Here is a 10,893-nt window from a genome sequence, read left to right on the forward strand (position 1 = left end):
TTAAATGGTTTTCCATATGTCTTTGTGAAATGGTGGTTTCTTTGAATATGACTGAATGACAGGAGATGGTGAGGTGGCTTGGTTTTAATGGAGCTGTCCTTCTCCTTATCATTCAACTCCCAGCTTTGACATCACCTCTGCCCACACCATTCTCCTTCCCCAGCAACGAATTATGATCTGCTCAATTCTTTGTATAGTCCACTAGCCCTTTAAAAGCTAGCATCTCTGTCTTTTTAGTTGTTTTTCTTTTTGAGATGGAGTCTCACTCTGTAGCCCAGGCTGGAGTACAGTGGCACGATCTTGGCTCGCTGCAACCTCCACCTTCTGGGTTCAAGCGATTCTCCTGCCTCAGCCTCCCGAGTAGCTGGGACTGCAGACTGGTGCCACCACGCCTGGCTAATTTTTGTATTTTTAGAGAGACAGGGTTTCACCATGTTGACCAGGCTGGTCTCGAACTCCTAACCTCGTGATCTGCCCGCCTCGGCCTCCCAAAGTGCTGGGATTACAGGTGTGAGCCATCATGCCCGGGCTTTTTGGTTGTTTTTCAACTGCTCACCTTATTGCCCGAACTATTTCAGTGAACACTTAAATATTTCTTGCAAGTATGGATTCTGTCCAACTCTTCCCTGAGATGAAGGTTTTACTCACAACCATCTTTGATTTTTTTAAAAGATATAATTGCCATTCTTAGCTTTTATCTCCCCTATTATTATCCCAGTTGTGCTTGTGTTTAAAATTTCACCTCAGGGCTGGGCACGGTGGCTCACACCTGTAATACCAGCACTTTGGAAGGCCGAGGCACATGGATCGCTTGAGGTCAGGAGTTCCAGACCAGCCTGGCAAACGTGGTGAAACCTCATCTCTAGTAAAAATACAAAATTAGCCAGGCTCAGTGGCGCATCTGCAGTCCCAGCCACTCGGGAGGCTGAGGCAGGAGAACTGCTTGAACCCCCCAGGAGGTGGAGGTTGCAGTGAGCAGAGATGGCGCCACTGCACTCCAGCCTGGGCCACAGAGTCAGACTCCATCTCAAAAAATATATAAATAAATAAATAATAAAATAAAATTGCACCTCAAATGCTACCTTGTCCCTGAAGATTTCCCAAAGGAATGAATATAAGTTCCTGTCCTCTGTCTGTCACAGTGTCTTACACATAATTACCATTCAGCAAATGTTTCCTGAATAAACTAAGTCACCTGATGAGGATTCAAATAAACTTTGTTTTTTATGTTATATATTTAAAAACATTTTCAAGCTTCTATCACTAAATTAGATGAAAAGGCTACCACTGTTAACATCAAACACCAAGCTGATATGTAGCAAAAGGATATTTAATGTTTTACCCAACTGTTTATTTGGCACAGCAATGATAATGTAACCAAACCCATCTGTTTCCTCTCGTCCAGGGATTTCAAATGCTGACCAAAAACACTTTGTGCTGAACTTCTAATGACTTCTGACTTATCTTACCTGTTCTTTGTCAAAAACTTGTTAAAAATTTTAATACATATGAATAAAGTACTAGGATACAACCTGGAATAAGAATAGAGTTCTTATATAAAAGTCAAGACCTTGGAAACAAAAAGATAAGTTTCTTGGCTGCTTATCTATTCTCATGACATGTGAATAGCTGGGTTGTTTAAACTCTATGCTTTTACTATGTATGTTTTAAAAAACTTGATCTTAACCAGGAATTATATAATTATAGACTCTGGAGCTAAAAGTAACTCAAATAATTTATCAATTTCACTATCCAACTTTCAGAGAAGATCTATAAGAGCCTGCTGCAATTTTAAAGTTTAAAGATTTACATTTTATATATTCACATCAACACTTTTTAAAAATGACATTGCTTACTCGAGGTCAGCTGATGTTATCTACCTTGATATTTTAAACTCCCCTATCTCAAGTTTTCCATTCCAACTTACAATTATGAATTCATTTTCATTACTTTCTGCAATCTGGAGCAGTAACTGTCCTACCTGCACTGCATACAACCACTTCATGACACCTGGAATGCTGCCGTGCATTTTAACTTTACCCTATTATTAATTCAAACAATTCTCATTGGACCAAAATTGTAGGCTTCTCACCTTAAACATCATAATCACATAGCAATTCAAGGCCAAAGTCTATAAAACTATTTTGCTTGGGTTTAAATACATTTTAGAACATCCATTTAATTGAGCTTTCTATACATTGTTCCCTTTCAAAATAGTTAGTGAAGAGATACTCAACATCAGTAGTCATTAGGGAAACGCAAATCAAAACTACAATGAGATACCACTTCACACTCACCAAGATGACTACAAGCAAAAACAATAACAAGTGTTGGTGAGGATGCGGAGAAAATGGAACTCTCATACATTGCTGGTGGGAATGTAAAGTGATGCAGCACTTTGAAAAACAATTTGGCAGTCCCACAAAAAGTTTAAAGTTACCATATGACCCAGCAATCCTACTCCTAGGTATATATCCAAGAGAAATGAAATATATATCCACACAAAACCTTATACACCAATGTTCATAGCAGCATTATCCATAATAGCCAAAAAGTGGAAACAACCCACATATCCACCAACAGATGAACGGGTAAACAAAATGTGGCATTTTCAAGCAATGGAATATAATTTGGCCATAAAAAAGAATGAAGTACTGACACATGCTACAACATGGACGAACCTTGAAAATATGCTAAGTGAAAAAAGCCATGTGTTATATAATTCTGTTTATAAGAAATGTCTGGAACAGTTAAATCCATACAGGCAGAAAATTAGTTGTTGCCTAGGACCAGAGAAGGCAGGTAGTAGGGAACTGGGGCATGATTGCTAATGGGTCCAGGGATTCTTTTTTTTTTTTTTTTGAGATGGACTCTTGCTCTGTCACCCAGGCTGGAGTGCAATGGCGCGATCTTGGCTCACTGCAACCTCCACCTCCCAGATTCAAGCGATTCTCCTGCCTCAGCCTCCCGAGTAGCTGGGACTTCAGGGGTGCAACACCACACCCAGCTAATTTTTGTATTTTTAGTAGAGACGGGGTTTCACCATGTTGGCCAGGATGGTCTCAATCTCCTGACTTTGTGATCCACCTGCCTTGACCTCCCAAAGTGCTGGGATTACAGGCGTGAGCCACCGCGCCCAGTCTAGGGATTCTTTTTGGATGATAAAAGTGCTCTAAAACTGATTGTGGTGATGGTTGCCCAACTCTGTAAATATAATAACAACCAATGAGTCGTACACATTAAATGTGTGAATCGTATGGTATGTGAATCATTTCTCAATAAAACTGTTTTAAAAAAATTTAAAAATAGAGTTTGGGGGCCGGGCACACGTCTGTAATCCCAGCACTTTGGGAGGCCGAGGTGGGTGGATCACCTTCAGGAGTTCAAGACCAGCCTGGCCAACATGGTGAAACCCTGTTTCTACTAAAAATACAAAAGTTAGCCAGCGCCTGTAATCCCAGCTACTCAGGAGGCTGAGGCACGAGAATCGCTTGAACCCGGGAGACGGAGGTGGCAGTTAGCCGAGATCATGCCACTGCACTCCAGCCTGGGAGACAAAACAAGAATCCGTCTCAAAAAAAAAAATAGAGTTCAGCACTCTCCACAGATACAAGACACTAATAAAAAAAACTGGCTGACTTAGCAAACAAGGATATTTGGGCTTTATTCCCTGCTTCCAGATACTGTTGCTTTTAGTTTATTTTACAATTTTATCTGTTTATCCCATGTGATATGTAATCAGAGCTCAGGGCTTCAGCAGGAAATTTGTAACAGTCCTTTCAAACAAACTTAAAAAACAGTTTAGTAACATTATCTAATGGTGTATTAAAGCCCTGCTTTGATGCCGTTTTATGATCTTAAGCATTTGCTTTCCACGTTGAAATAACAGAAGGGCTTATACAGATAATGAAATTTGACTTTGCTAAACTTCCTTTTTCTTTGAAAAAAAAAAAAAAAAAAGCCTATCATATTTGGGACAAAGCAGTGTTTCTGAATGTCTACATAATCTACTATAGTTCAACCAGGATTTAAACCTCCCAAATTCAGTCTGAAACACAGAAGTAGCACTTAGTAAAACCAAGTTTGATTTAAATCAAATAAGTTGTTTAAAGATCAGTCCAATTGATCACTTATGACTTTACATACCGTTTTGTTTCTAAATTACTTTCCTGTGTGTTCTATTTCATCAACTAGATCATACAATTTCAATCTACCCTAAATCTCATGCTTCTCAAGATATGAAACCACATAGATTAATTTCTTAAATATTTTATATATATTAGCTTTTGTCCAGCCTCCTAAGGAAACTCTAAATTCCTTACAGGCAAGGACCTCGTCTTAAGCTTCAACACTTCACAGAGACCCCATAACTGAAATGTGTTTCTCAAGGTCTAAGGCGTGACCTTAGACCAGTCAAGCTACGATAATTCTGCAGTTAAGCTACAATAATATACTGTATACATTATTAAGGTATATATATATGTGTGTGTGTATCAAGTTTATATCTATATATCTTTATCCCTCTACAATCTATTTTTCTTTTATACTTCATTTCCCACACATAATATATTGACTGCCCCCAAATCTTTAAGAACTCCCAATTTTCTTCAGAATAACCCCCAAACACCTTCCTATGGATTTCAAAGCTCTTTGTCAACTTCCCCGTCTACCCTTTCTAGCCTGAGCATCAGATGCCAACACACCAGTTACTTAAAGCTCCTCTTCCACCCCTCTGCTGTTGCACCTCCAGGTCTCTGCTGTCCCTTGGATTGCTATTCAGTCTATGAAAAATCTGCTACACTTCTAAGTCCACGTCAAGAGCCATCTTCTGTATAGACCCTTCCTTTTCAGAATTTCTCCTTTTTAAATCCCTTCATAGCACTTTGTCTAATACTATACCCCTTATCACAGCTTGACTTATATGGTGCCTAAGACATGCCTTCTCTCCTAGTATTAATTCTCTGATGTTTGCAACCGCTTATGTGTGAATCACCTACCAAAGCACTGTGCTTGTATCCCCTTCACCCTTTACATAAAAACCACTCACTAAATGCTTGCTAGGGATGACACATTGATAGGTGTAGCAAACCACCATGGCACTTGTATACCTATGTAACAAACCTGCACAATCAGCACATGTATCCCAGAACTTAAAGTAAAATTTAAGAAAAGTAAAATAAATGCTTGCTAGATTGAATTATTCTTATCTTAAATTCCCCAAAACACCAAGAATGGTATGGGGCATATAGCAGTTAAACAATAAATAATGTTACTTGATAGAGTATACATTCCTGGGGCAAAGATTCAGATGCTCAATGACCGATTTTAGTGACAGTGAAGTGATAGATCATCACCAAAAAAAGTTTATTCTCTAAATTGTTCCTACACTGAATTGGGCTTAAGTAACAGATGCTTTAATGTACCAAAACAATTAGCTGAGTGTTTAGTTTCAATATATTTTTATTTCCAGTGTTCCTTCTGGAATAAAACTATTTTCATCTGAGGAATACACATAAAATAATTTTGGAAGTCAATTCTTAGAATGTACATGGATTTTTCTCACTGTTTATTAAAGATTCATTCAAGTATTCATCACTTATGTGAACTGTCCCTGGGCAGACACTGAAAAAGGTACTGAATCATCAATAAGATACAGGCTCTGACCTTAAGTGTTTACAGTATACTAGGGGAAGGATCTCAAAGGAATCTAGGTTTGATGCTTCAGAAAAACTGGTACTAATTATCTTGATATTGATGAATTTGGAAGTTCTTTAAAAAGTACTCTTTTAAATTCAGATTGAAATGTTTATGTTTCAATGTGTACTAAAAACAAAGGTATAACAATATTTAGAAATCCATTTTTATTCATGCAAACAGCAAAAGGACATAACTAGATGCCATGAGTCAGGGCTGGGACTAGGGTGAGTAAAGAGAGGTTTTCTAGAGCAAAATTTCGTGAGGCCACTCACTCTCAGGGTCCCGTAAATACAGGGTCAGCCTTAAAAAGGAGTGGCTCTTTAAATTCATCACCCTAGCCACTTCCTCTGCCTTACCTGAGCTCTGGCCCAGCTATGAATGTTTAAGAAATTAGTAATTTTGTGTTATACCTGGTTGCGTATACTTGGTATACTCCACAACAAATGCTTTATAAATTATTTCTGATTTATAGAAAATGGAACGGTGAAATTATGGAGGGAATGAATTATGATGCAAAGGGAATATGTTTACTTTTGGGAGGAAAGAGTAGATACTTAGGGAAAAGGAGAAATGAAACAGAATTAGCACATTAAAATGATTGTCAAGTTAAAAGCTTTCAAGTGTTCAGATTGGAAGTAATTCTCATGACTAAACTGTTCTACTGTTATTTATAACCATTAACTTATGCTTTTGTTAACTTCAAATAACTTGTATTGGCATCTGTAATTGTCCATTCTCACGCTGCTATGAAGAAATACCCGAGAGTGGGTAATTTCATAAAGAAAAGAGGTTTAATTGACTCACAGTTCCGCATGGCTAGGGAGGCCTCAGGAAACTTACAATCATGGCTGAATGCACTTCTTTACAGAGCGGCAAGGAAGAAGACGAGCGCCCAGCAAACGGGGAAGCCCCGTATAAAGGCATAGGATCTCGCGAGAACTAACTCACTATCATGAGAACAGGATGGGGGAAACCAGCCCCAGGTTTCAATTATCTCCACCTGGTCCCTCCCAGGACACATGGGGATTATGGAAACTACAATTCAAGATGAGATTTGGTTGGGGACACAACCAACCCTATCATTTTTCTAAGATCAATACCAAATGAACTAAATGAATAAAAAAACAGTAAGTTACAAGCTAATATCGACACTCTTTTGAGACAGATTATTTTGGAGATTAGCACCTGAAGATTATTTTCTTAATTCCTTAGTGTAGTTATTGATGGTTATTCAAGACTGAATAAGGAAATTCTGGATGCACTTGATCCATGGGAATACAACTCATTGAAATTTTAAATTTAAATGAAATTTAAAATTGAAATTAAAATTAAATTTGTTGTCCAAAAGAGAAATTTCATATTTAGGGACATTATTAAATATAGAATAAGTGATAATTTAAATGTAAAAGGCATTGACATTAAGTAGGAAAGGTTTTCCCATTAGATCAAAGTTAAAAGAATTTGAAATCAGCCTTTCAATTGTCACTACACCTGGTAATACAATGTTCAATGTCAGATAAGCTTGTAAAGAAGCTTTCGGAAGGCGGGGCGCAGTGGCTTACGCCTGTAATCCTAGCACTTTGGGAAGCCGAGGTCGGCAGATTGCCTGAGCTCAGGAGTTCGCGACCAGCCTGGGCAACATGGTGAAACTCCGTCTCTACTAAATTACAAAAAATTAGCCGTGCGCCTGTAGTCCCAGCTACTTGGGAGGCTGAGGCAGGAGAATTGCTTGAACCTGGGAGGCGGAGGTTGCAGAGCTGAAATCGCGCCGCTGCACTCCAGCCTGGGCGACAGAGCAAGACTCCATCTAAAAAGAAAAAAGCTTTCTGAGAAGTTCCAAGTAAATATAAAGCAAAACATTTCCCCCACCTTGGCTTGATTCTACTTCCCCTTCTCTCCACATATTTTAGGATGTTAAGAGCTGCCAGATATTTTGGGTTGGTGGTAGGTTTTTCTTTCATTTCACTTAAAAATGGAAAATTTTTACCCACCAAAATGTTGTATCAGAACTAAGAATTTCATATATGCTGTCAATAGAACCCAGAAAAGTTTAGTTGTGGTTATGACTTATTTATAACACTATTTGGTATGTCCCTTAAATGAGGTTTTACATTTCCAGCAATAGCAGGACATTATTCCAAGCTGCCACAAATGATGATGTTCATGTAGAAAGATGTTTTTGCATAGAATAATAAAAAGGCTGAGGCTGAGGCTGCTCTTAAAATAACATGCTTGGATTTTCAAAAACGTTCAAAATCATAAAAAATCTTTTTACCAATGAAAAATGACAATTCTAGTGGGAAAAATCATTCAATTAATAAATAAAAATAACCCCAGATGACTTATCTCCCATATGTTAAGAATATCTACAATTACAGAAATATAAAGTTTTTCTAATTATAACTCTTAATAGCTTACAAAAAGTTTAAAACATCAAGACAAGCTAAAATATTTTAAATTTGTAATTGAAGTTAACTGAGAACATAAACACTACCATTGTGCCCCCCAAAAGCTTCTGTTCTTCTAAATGTGATCCCCTATAATTCTTACCTCTACAAAGTAAAATCCAAACCCATGAAAAATAAAGTTCATGGAGAATACTATTCTTCTGATTTTTATTGAAAATGTTCCATGACTATTTCTATGAAAACATTAAGAAATTCCTTAATTTCATTGCTAGAGCTAATGCAAGAATACACAAATACACACATGCATACATTCATTGTACTAGCTATTATCTTATTTAGACCATATAAAAAGATCTTTAATATGCATTGGCCGCAAATTTTCACTTTGGATCAACTATTCAATCTATGTTGGAGAGATTAGGATCCATAAATAAATTATATAATCTCACTTTATATAAAACACTGCAACTTAAACTTTTAGTTATCTGATGTCTTAAGTTGAATAGTTTAGATAAACATGCAAACTTTTCTGCATCCTCTATTGGGTGATTATCTAAGCTTTTTGAATTGTCTTGTTCAAAGCCACAAGTTGAATTATTTTCACTGAGATTCTATAAAATTTCATGAATGTCACAGCTATAAATCCTAAAATCCGAAAACAAAACGAATGATAACCTCAAGGAAATGAGCCAATTCTTTAAAAACACAACCTGTCAAAACTCACACAAGAGGAAATAGACAATCTGAATAGGCCCATATCAATTAAAGAAATTCAATTAATAATGAACAACCTTCCAAAACACAAAGTACCAGGCTCAGATCAGTTCACTGGTGAGTTCTACTAAACATTTAAGGAAGAAATTACACCAATTCTTTACAATCTCTTTCGGAAGACAGCAGCAGAGGAATACTCCCTAATTCATTCTAAAAGGCCAGCATTATCCTATTACCAAAATTGGACAAAGTGATTATAAAAAAACTATAAACCAATATCTCTCATTAACATAGACACAAAAATTCTTAACAAAATTTTACAGCAAATCCAACAATGTGTAAAGAGTTATAAATCATAATCAAGTGGGATTTATTCTAGGTATGCAGAGCTCGTTTGAAAATCAATTAACGCAATTTATCACAATAAAAGACTGAAGAAAAGTCACAAGATCATAGATGCAAAAAAAAGCATTTTACAAAATCCAGCACCCATTCATGATAAAAACTTTCAGTAAACTAGGAATAGAGGGTAACTTTCTCAACTTAATAAAGAATATCTAAAAAGAGCCCTACAGCTAACATCATATTTAATGGTGAGAAACTAGCAGCTTTCCCACTAATATTCTGAATAAGGCAAAGATGTCCCCTCTCACCCCTCTTTTTCAATATTATACTGGAAGTCTTAGCTAATGCAATGTCAAGAAAAGGAAATAAAAGGTATACAGATTGAGAATGAAGAAATAAAACCATCTTTGTTCACAAATGACATAAATGTCTATACAGGTAATCAAGATTATACAAAGGTTGAAGAATAAAAGCTAATATACAGAAGCCAGTTGTTTTCCTACATACCAGCAATGAACAAATGCAATTTGAAATTTAAAACATGATACAATTTACATTAGCAGAAAAGAAATGAAATACTTAGGTATAAATCTAGCAAAATGAACACAAGATCTATATTAGGAAAACTATAAAACCGATGAAATAAATCAAAGAAGAACTAAATAAATGGGAACATTCCATGTCTATAGGTAGGAAGACTCAATATTGTTAAGATGACAGTTCTTCTCCACTTGATCTACAGATTCAGTACAATCTTAATCAAACTCCCAGCAAGTTATTTTAAGGATATTGGCAAACTGATTCTAAAGTTTATATGGAGAAGCAAAAGGCCAAGAAAAGTGAATATAATACTGAAGGAGAAAAAAAGTTAAAAGGACTGACACTACCTGACTTAAGACTTAAAATAAAGGTACAGTAATCAAGAGAGTGTGGTATTGGTGAAAGAACAAATAAATCAGTGGAACAGACTAAAGAGTCCAGAAATAGACCCACATAAATATAGTCAGTTGATCTTTGTCAAAGGAACGAAAGCAATGCAATGGAGAAAAGATAGTCTTTTCAACAAATGATGTTGGAACAACTGGACATCCACATGCCAAATAATAAATTTAGAAACAGACCTTACACTATAACTCAGAATGGATCACAGATCTAAGTGTACAACACAAAACAATAAAACTCCTGAGACATTATAAAAGAAAACCTAGATGACCTTGGGTATGAAGATGAATTTTTAAATACAACACCAAAGGCATGATCCATTAAAGGAATAATTGATATGACAGACTTCATTAAAAACTTCGGCTCTCCAAAAGACATTGTACACTGTAGGCCGGGCATGGTGGCTCGCGCCTGTAATCCTGGCACTTTGGGAGGCCGAGGCGGGTGGATCACCTGAGGTCAGGAGTTCGAGGCCAGCCTGGCCGACATGGCGAAACCCCATCTCTACTAAAAATACAAAAATTACCCAGGCGTGGTGGTGGGCACCTATGGTCCCAGCTACTCGGGAGGCTGAGGCAGAAGAATCACTTGAACCCAGGAGGCGGAGGTTGCAGTGAGCCAACATTGTGCCACTTCACTCCAGCCTGGGTGAAAGAGGGAAACTCCATCTCAAAAAAAAAAAAAAAAAAGACATTGTATACTGCCAAGGGAATGAATAGACAAGCGACAAACTAGGAGAAAATATTTGCAAAAGATATATCTGATAGAGGACTCTTATCCAAAATAT

The sequence above is a fragment of the Pongo abelii genome, chromosome 8 (genome assembly GCF_028885655.2).
Source record: "Pongo abelii isolate AG06213 chromosome 8, NHGRI_mPonAbe1-v2.0_pri, whole genome shotgun sequence".
Lineage (NCBI taxonomy): Eukaryota > Metazoa > Chordata > Mammalia > Primates > Hominidae > Pongo > Pongo abelii.